Here is a 10,157-nt window from a genome sequence, read left to right as displayed (position 1 = left end):
CAGCTTGTCATGATCCCTCGCAGCCTGTGCACGCGCTCACTACATGCATTCATACCTACTACCTATTGTGCACCCCCGTAGTCTATCACGCATCCCTGTGGCATGTGTGTAGGGTTGCTTCCCATCGCGTGCCTTCTTTATCCATCGCACGTCCCCCATGACCTATGCGCGTGTCCCCATAGTATGCCTGCAGGGCCGCTGCCCATCACACTCCCTCGTGCGCTACATGTATGCCTCATGGCCTGTGCATGGCTGCAGCCAGCACACACTCCCTATGACTTGCACGTGGCTGCAGCCAGCACACGTGCCTCATGGCCTACACGCACCCGTGGCCCCTTGCATGCACACCTGTGACCCTTGCGTGTGTGCCTGTGTCTGGCACGTCCACCCATATTTGCCCCACACACCCCTGTCCTGCACACCTCTGCCCGCTCCCACTGTCTACGTCGATGGCCAGGACCTTCACTCCAATGACCTGAGTCGTGAAGAGATTCTTCCTTCACCCTTTTGTGCACTTTAAACTACCCCGCTAGTGTACCCTACATCGTAACTTCACATTGGCCCAAAATTTCACTTTATTAACCCATTGGCCTAAAAATTCACTTTTTAACCCCATTGGCTAAGGAAATCCCTCTTTCCTCCCTATTGGTCCAAGAAATCTAGAAATACCCCCTCCCTTTGGTTTTACACACTCAAGCCTCCTAGTGAGCAACCCTTGTAGGGAAACTCTGCCCTCTCTCCTCCCCTCCCCCCTTGAGGTTCTTCAAGTCTTCGGAGAGATCTTTATAAGTTCGGATCTTCAAAGTGTTCTTCGGGCCTTCAAAGTTCTCCAATCATTTACTTCTTTGAGTGAGCATTTGGTGTAGGAAAAGCTTTACCTTAGTCTGCCTCCCCCTTTTTTGAGGTTCTTTAAGTCTTCAAGAGATCTTCCTAAGATTTGAAGTGTTCAAAGTGTTCTTCGGTCCTTCGAAGTTCTTCAACCATTTAGGTTCCAGCCCATTCCCAGCTGAAGCTCTGCAGGAATGCCACCTCAGCCTAGCCCTCCCATAGCCTATCACCAGCGGAAGCTCTGCTTGAGTGCCCCCCCCTCTTAGCCAAAACCTAGAAGAAGTCTGTCCCTAGTGGAAGCTCTGCCAGAATACCACCTCAGCCAAAAGCCCGGAAGTAGCCTTTCCTAGCCAAAGCTCTGCAAAAATTCAAATCCAGAAGTAACTGTTCCTAACAGGAACTCTGTCCTAATAGTACCACAGTCATCGTCTCTCGAAAAATGAAGTTGGAGGCCAAGAACATCTTCCCTTGAGCCAGGAGAATCTACAAGAAATTTTGTGCCTACACTGATCAGGGGTCCACCCCTCTTGACCCGAAATAGGGGTCAAGCTCAGCTATAGTTGTTCAACCGAATTAGCATAATGTATACCTTATATTGACCTTGTTTTAATGTACATAATTATTTAAATCCAGTCAATGTATATATGTGTGATAACTTAGCCATGCATGTAGAATAGGAATAATTGTGGAAAATGTTCGTTCTTAAGCATATAGTAGGAAGACCGGTTGAACCAGGTAGATTGGGTGCCTAACACCTTCCCAACTCTACAATCTGACACTTACCCTAAATCTCTAGACCAGACCTACTTTCGGGCCCTTCTCTCAAGGATTGGGCCCATCCCCGGGTCCTAGGCCCAATAATCTTAGGTGGCGACTCCAAACCCTTTTGTGTGATCCCAATCCCCTATATTAGACCATCATCAAATCCCTGTCACAATAACGAACTTTACACTCCTGTGAAATAGGCCTCCATGTATCTTCGAGCAGTGATAAGGCAGTGCGGGGCCCATGGGTAAACACACACGACACACCCCTCCATAAGAAATAGAAAGAAAGAGGAGAGAGGGTCGAATGCGAAGTCATTTTTTCTCCTCCCAAAATGGGGGAGAAGAGAGATATCTCTGGCTGCTACCCTCACAGGCCTATCCCAAAACTAAGCGAGCCAAACCACTATGGGCTCATATGGAGCAATTGTATAACATAGCTCAAAACCCAACATTCTCCCACTTGGGCAACATTAATACTGTTTTTTTCCATTTAGAGTCTGGCCATGCATGGGTATAGCTAAAAACCCCCACTTTAAACTTTGATTACCATAACTTGCCCCTCATATTAAACAATAGCAGAATACACTCCTCAATATACTAAATGCATCTACATACTATCACAAACACATGAAACCCATTATCTAAATCACCTAAAACAAAGACAAGGAAACTGTGTTATATACATGTGATCACATAAATATGTTTTCGTGTAGGTTGTTTTCTAGATCAGAGATCAACCTAGCTTGTATTACCTCATAGGTAGAAATTTTGATATTAACCAGTACCTTGGCAAATCGTCATAACCCGAAGTTAATTCCTTTACTTTTGGCAAACCATTTGTCTTCGATTTAGGCTAAATACCACCATAAATCATAAACTTTGGCTAAATACCGCCCTTTACCATGACATGTCAAAATAAACAGGTTACAAACATATAAATTATAACTATATAACATCATGAAAAAAAAAGAGAAAAAAGCCACTGCATTAAAATAATCATAGTTTGAAAATAAGCAAATAAATGTGCCCCCACTCAACTAGATAATAAGACTCCCATTAAACAAGTATATCAAAAGATCCTAATACACCCATACTAGAGACATGAGCCTTGGAAGCTCCCACAGGAAAAGCCTTGGTGAGCGGATCTGCCTATATCTTCTCAAAGCAATTTGTTGAACATCAATCTCCTCATTACCAACCTTCTCTCTGACGAGCAGGTACTTGATGTTGATATGTTTTGAACTGCTAGACTTCTGTTGTTCTTGGAGAAGAACACTGTAGAGTTTTTATCACCATAACCTCATGGGTCGAGAAATAGAGTCTACAACCCTTAGCTCAGAAATCAAGTTCCTCAAACATACAACCTGGTTGGTTGCTTTATAGAGCACCACAAACTTGGCCTGTATAGTGGATGATACCAGAATGGTCTACTTAGTGCTCCTCCACGAGATGGCCCCACCGCCCATCAAGAAGATATAACCAGAGGTGGACTTTCTATCATCCGTGCAACTACTGAAATCAGAGTTAGAATACCTTGTCACCTCAAGTTTGTCACTACCAATATAGACCAGCTTGAAATCCCTTGTCCTCTCCAGATACCTCATCACCTTCTTCATCGTTGTCGAGTGAGCTATACTAGCATTTGACTGAAACCTCCCAAGCACATTAATAGCAAACGTAGTGTCTGAATGAGTGCATAGCTGATCATACATGAGACTCCCTAATGCTAAAGCATATAGTTTGTCTTCCATCAAGCTCCTCCCCATATTAGTCTTTGGGCATTGCTGCATGTTCAACTTGTCTCCTTTACTGATGGGTGCATCTCCACCTAAATGTTGAGACATGTTGAACCTCTTTAGGAATCTGTCAATGTAGGCACACTGAGATAGTTTGAGGAGTCCTCGTCTTCTATCATGAATAATCTCTATCATGAGAACGTAACTAGCCACCCCAATAACCTTCATCTCAAGATTCTCAAACAAGAACTGTTTAGGTCTCAAGAAGTAGGGTCATGTCATTTTAGGCTAACAAAATATCATCAACATAAGCACCAAGAAAATGAATCTGCTCCCATTAACCTTAATGTAGATGCACTGATCTATGGGGTTCTCATTAAATCCGAAGAATGTCACCACCTGATCAAACTTTAGGTACCACTGCCTAGAGGCTTGTTTCATACCATAAAGCGACTTCTTTAGTTTGCAAGCCAGATGCTCCTTTCCTACCTCTTCAAAACCCTTTGGTTAATGTATGTAAACCTGCTCTGCAAGCTCTCCATTTAGAAAAGTTATCTTCAAATCCATCTATTGTAGCTCAAGATCAAAATGGATAAACATTAGCCAAATGGTCCTGAAAGAATCCTTTGGAGAACTAGGGAGAAGGTCTTTGTTTAGTCCACACGCTCTCATTGTGTGAAGCCTTTTGTTACCAAACCAGACTTGTAGTGTTCAACCCTTGCTTGAGAATCAGACTTGATCTTAAAGACCCATTTGGATGCAACTGTCTTACATCACTGTGGAATCTCCACCAACTCCCGAACCCTATTATTGTTTATGACACCAATTCCTCTCTCATTGCCTCCACCCATTTTGTCTAAACTACGGTGATTTAGGCTTATAGGAAAGTGGTAGGATCTTCCTCTTGACCGATGTCATACTCATACTCATTCAGATAGGTCACATAATTTGGATGAATGGTGGGCTTGAGTGTCTTGATAAATCTTTTTGAAGGTTCTGGTGCTCCAACTATACTAGCTGGCAATGGTGTTACTACCTGTGTGGGTGCAAGATCATATGTCATCTCTGGCTTCATGGACACATTCTCATCATCAGGTATGAGGGAATAAGAATTTTCTAACTATGGAGGGATGGGCATGGAAAAAACAGTGGCAGAGGTTCCAACCAACTCATCATCAAACACTAGATGGCGATGCACTGTTGGATCTTCATTGCTCTCATTAAACCTTGCATTGGTAGTCTCCACAACCCTACTTTCTCCACCATGACAGTAGAATCTATAGCCCTTTTATCTCTCCATATATCCAATAAACCAGAAACTCACACAGTCTTGGGGTCCCAAGCTTTCTCATAGGGTTTAAAATGTTTGGCGTCAGCGTAACAACCCCAAACTCGTAAATTTCTAAGGCTAAGCTTTCTACTAGTCCATAGTTCGTAAGGGGTCTTAGTCACTACCTTACTAGGTACCTTGTTGAGAATGTAGATGGCAGTTTTGAGTGCCTCTCCCTACAAAGACTCCGGTAGATCAGTATTAGTAATCATAGTTCTGACCATGTCCTTCAAGGTCTTATTCCTTCTTTCTACAATTCCATTCTGTTGAGGTGTCTCATTCATAGAATACTGTGGTGCTATTCCATTTTCTTACAAAAATAAGGCAAAAGTTCCAGGCAATTGCCTAGTGTCAATTAGAGTGGAAAACCTCCACCTCTACCCTGAAAATCTTGAAGGAGTCAGGTGCGCTAGATTTATCATTGATCAAGAAATGTATATGAATTTGGACCAATCATCAATGAACGTTATAAAGTAATGTTGTCCATTAAGTGTTGGTCTTGGAAAGGGACCACAGATGTCCGTGTGTATGAGATCCAACACTCCAACAGTGCAACAAGTTTCCTTCCTCCTAGGGGTAGTCATCTTCCCCTTAATGCAATCAATGCAAGTCCCAATTCATCTAGGTCTATGTTTTCTAGAACCCATTCCTTCACTAGCCTCTCCATTCTCTTTCTAGAGATATGACCCAGTCTTCTGTGCCACAATACTAAAGACTTGCCATCTAGCAGTGAGCGTTTCACATCAACATTCATTACCCATGAGGAATTGTAGTTCAGTCTATAAAGCCCATCTACTAGACTACCAGAACCTACAACAACAAAATCATATCATAAAGTGAAGCCATTTACATTAACCCAAGGACTCAAATATAACCCCAGAAATCAAATTGGTAAGGTAAGGACTTTTAGAACTCAGAGAGAGATTGAGAACTGTAATTCTGGTTTTATCAAGGTCTAATTTAGGCATTGGAGTCTCCAACTCCGGGCCAGTCTAATCTATGCTATGAAGGTTCTCGAGGAAGACAAAGACGAGATCTTGTACTAACAAGTATTACTCAGAATCTAAGACATAAGGATATGGACATCGAAAACAAAGCCCACAATGGAACTCGAGGGAGAGATGAAAAATTGGAGTTTAGGAAAGGTGCGATTGGGTTCTTGCCAACAGTTGGCACAATCTGGGTCGACCATTAGAGAGGAAATTCTTGAATCAACTACCTCAACCACCTAAAAATTGCTAATCAAAATGCATCTCTATGATTCCCATTCACCTACAAGGAAATTAGGACTATTTCCTTTTCAGATTGGGGCTGATATAGTTAAGGTTGTTCAATGATTATTAACAAGGGATTTATGTTTAAGGGTTTTAATAGGAAATCTATAATATTAATCCATAATAGAAACATCCTTGGGAATAAAGTCAATTTTGACCCTATTAGTCTATGCTTTGTATTCTATAAGATCATAGAAAAATGTTCAATTAATCGGCTTAAACCTATTCTTAAGGCCCGTTTGGTTTTGTTTCCAGAAACGTGTTTTTTCCGTTTTTCTGTGCTCGGAAATAGAAAAACAGCCCAAAGCCATTTGATTTTTCTGTTTCGTTTCACTTGTTTTTTGAAATAGAAATAGAAATTTATGCTTATTTTTGTGTCTAGAAACAGGAATGGAGAAACAAGTCAAACTTATTTTTCAGTTTCTAGAAACAAGTGGCAGGGATAAAAATTGTGAAAAACCCGATACTTCACTCGACCTACCTCAACCCAACCCATTGTTGAAACTTCTAGCTATCCAGAAGCGACGACTCCAACCTGGTTGTATGAAGCTTATAGTTCACAACTGCCTTCATCCTTCTAAAGCTCATCTCCATAAAGAATACCTGCAACTCCAACGTGGTGCTTTCACTCGTGAGCTTTATACCTGCAACGTCGTGCCTTTACTTGTGTCTTGAACCCGACTACAATGTTGAAAATGTTTCGGGAACAAAAAAATCAAACACCTTTTTGCAATTTCAAAAATCTTTTTTTAGAATAAAAACAGGAAAAAAAAAAGTTTTAGTTATTTCTCGACATAGAAACAGCATAAACAAAATCAAATGGGCCCTTAATTCCTTAATTCCTTAATTCCTTAATCAGCCCATATCAAAGTGCATTTATCCCAACTAAAGCAGCTTCTAATAATTTTGTGAAGGTATCTCATCTAAATGTGCTTCTCACTAAATCTCTTTTTTGGCTAGAATCAAAAATCATTCTCCAATTCGCTCATTATAGTTGGCTTGGGACTTCTACCAAGACTAGTAAGTTTCAATTAGACTCAGCTTATTACTGCACTCTAGGTTCTATTTGAATTGCGTCAATGTCTCATGGTCTATATTGGACAAAGCCTTGGAATTTAAATCTAGTTCCTAAAGTAAAGCTATTGCTTTGATGATGCAACACTTAACTCTTAAGAAGCTCTTATCCGATAGAAAATTATCTTCTACTCTAAATTTTATTCCGTGTAATTTGAAACATGTTACCATTGTTCATGCATTATTTTATTGTCCATTTGTGGCTCTGTGCAAGTTTGTATCCCCTTTTAAACTCAATACACAGAATTCAGAGATTTGCTTAATTTTCTGTTTACCAAGTACAAAGACATGTCTGATAACTTTAATTTTAATATTCAATGGTCTTCATTGCTTTGGCAAATATAGAAAACAAGAAACAAAGCCATATTCAATAATGGAGATCAAAACTTATCTAGTACTTTAGTTGCTTTCCATGTTTCTATTGGAGGTCACACATGTATTAGAGAGAATGGGTGTAGAACAGTGTCTACAATTCCTAGTTCCCCTTCCCTTATGCAAGAGGTGCCTATTGGGCACTTCATCCTATCTTTTGATGGGGCTTGGAATGAGCAATTGAAACAATGGAATTAGTGGTGGGTTGCTACACTAGTCTCCTCGAGAATTAGTTGAGGTGCATGTAAACTGGTTAAGACATCTTAGTTAAAAAATAAAAAAATAAAAAATAATAATAATAATAATAATAATGGAATGGGGGCATGATCATAAAGGACAATTACAGCACGTTTGTTGTTGCTAAATACAAAGATCATGATCTCTTTATGTTGAGCTACCATAGTTATTGTTGAAGACACTTTTACATTACTTTCTCATTTCCCTTTAGTGATCCTTGGTTTATTCCCCGTTGCTCCAAGGCTCCGTTTGGTATCATTTTTGTTCTAAAAACTCCGTTTCTTGTCAAAAACAGAAATTTCAGTTTGTGTCAAAACATCATTTTTTAATGAATTAAGGTTGTTTGGTGAATCTTTTTCTGGTACAGTTTCAGCATAGAAAAATGACAGTTCAACCTTTTGGTAATGCTTGTTTCAGAAACCTTTTTTTTTTTTTTTAAGTCAATAATTACATAAATAAATGCCAAAATAATATTATAAATTAATAATCCTTTGGGACAATCAAGCATTACATACCAAATAAAAAAAATGATTTCACAATGACAAATAAAGTATATAATTAAGACTGCCTTGTCCAAGTTAATTATGCATTACATAATTCCCCAAATTTTTACTTTTTGTCCAAATCTAAAGACTTGAATGCATTGAGGATGTCTTTCATCTTATTTGTTTGGTCCTCTAATCCTTTCTAGATAGCCTTTCATGTACTCATTCGAAATGGACGGTGGAGTGAATGTTGTTGATGTTGAGCTTTTTGAACCTAATGTATGTTGTATGGTAGAAATATGTGTTTCATCTTTCAACCATACAAACATACCACATCCACAATCATCAGCCTATATCAAATAATAGATGTGATTAGGGTCATTGAAACCAAAATCATGCAAACAAGAAATAACAACATAACCATCAAAATAGTCTGAATATTTCCAAACAAAGGCCCTATTCAACCCCCTCAACTAATCCAGCGCATCTAAAACCCAACTCCTAGATGATACTAATCCAAAAACAACTTCAAATCTCTATTTTAATATTTTAACAAATGTATTGATTATTAGGATCTGCACAACCCTGCACCAAAAGGTAAAGGATATAATAATAAATAAATAAAAATTTTGAATACACTAGTCTCTGTAAAAAATAAAAGCCAAGGAAAAAATTAAATCATGTTTGCCCTTCAGCATGAACTGCTTATTATATGCCTTAGTTCCAACAATTCTTGCTTCCCATACTTTTTCCTCTTCAATTGGATGGAGTCCCATACTATTAGACACAGAAAACTATCTTTCTAACACCAATGACAACTATTTTAGCAGCAGGGGTTTCTTTGCTTCTCCCATTCTCATAAATTTGGCTTTGCATTATTCTCTTGGTTGGTGATATTCAGTCAAATTTACACTGTCAAGAAGTAACTCAACCTCTACCATGAAACGAATGTGCCGCTATAAGCCTAAGCACTTAATAGCTCATATTGACAGAAAATGCATCAAATAACAAATGCATGTTTCATAATCTCTCTACCTCCCAAAAATAACACTGGATGAAGAGAATGAATTTCAAGCAGACAACAAGCAAGACATTCAGCTGACAGAATTGGCAATCCCAAAGACCACTGCATTCAACTCGGAGATTGCTGATTAAGTCTTCACACCTAAAATCTTGTTCACATTTAATATGAATAGAAGCTGAGCAAGTGATTCAGTTTTATCCTCAACTTTTTCTGTTTCCTTCTTCCCCATAAATTGACTAATCAAATAAAACAAGGTACGACCAACTTGAAAGAAATGAGTTCAAAACCAACATGTTCTCATCCGAATCGAGAACTATGGATAGGAATTCTCCCGGCACAATTAACGCCGCAAACATACAGAAAACTAAACCTAGTAGCAGTTCAACCACCACCTGTATTATCGCAAAAATTCGAGTTCCATTAATACCACAACAAATCAAAAAAAAGAAGGGGGGGCTATGATTTACATTCATAGGAGGTCCCGAGAATTCTTCCTTCAGGATCTTCCACAAACCTCTATCTGCAACAAAATCAACTCAATTTCAATCGGTAGAAGCAGGTACAGAGACATAAAGAATAATCAAAGCAGATTCACAAATTTAATCGGTAATGTAATGCTTCAGGAACCAGCTCCATTTTCTTTTTTTGTTTTTTTGGTTTTTTTTTTATCGAGTTTCCAGATTTTTTAGGGAAAAAAAAAACTAAAGTGCGAATAGGGGAGAAGAAGAGAGAAGAAGGTGAACATAGGAGAAGAAACGAGTATGCGAACAAAGGAGAAGAAGAGACAAGAAGAGAGAGAAGTTACTACAGATACTCCTCCCGCTCCAGCTATGGGGAACGATAGTTCCAAATTAGAGAGTTTGAAACGAAACGTCATAGTCGGAACTTGCTTTTGGAGTTCCGACTTCTGACTCATTTTCTTTTTTCTTTTTTTTTCTTTTTCTTTTTTTTTTTTTTTTTTTGTTTTGCTCGAGGACTATCAAAGTCTAAGTGTGGGGGAATTCTGATGAGCACATTTATGTGTGAAATT

The sequence above is a fragment of the Macadamia integrifolia genome, unplaced genomic scaffold, assembly GCF_013358625.1.
Source record: "Macadamia integrifolia cultivar HAES 741 unplaced genomic scaffold, SCU_Mint_v3 scaffold2541, whole genome shotgun sequence".
Classification (NCBI taxonomy): Eukaryota; Viridiplantae; Streptophyta; class Magnoliopsida; order Proteales; family Proteaceae; genus Macadamia; species Macadamia integrifolia.
This window is presented reverse-complemented; position numbering follows the sequence as displayed.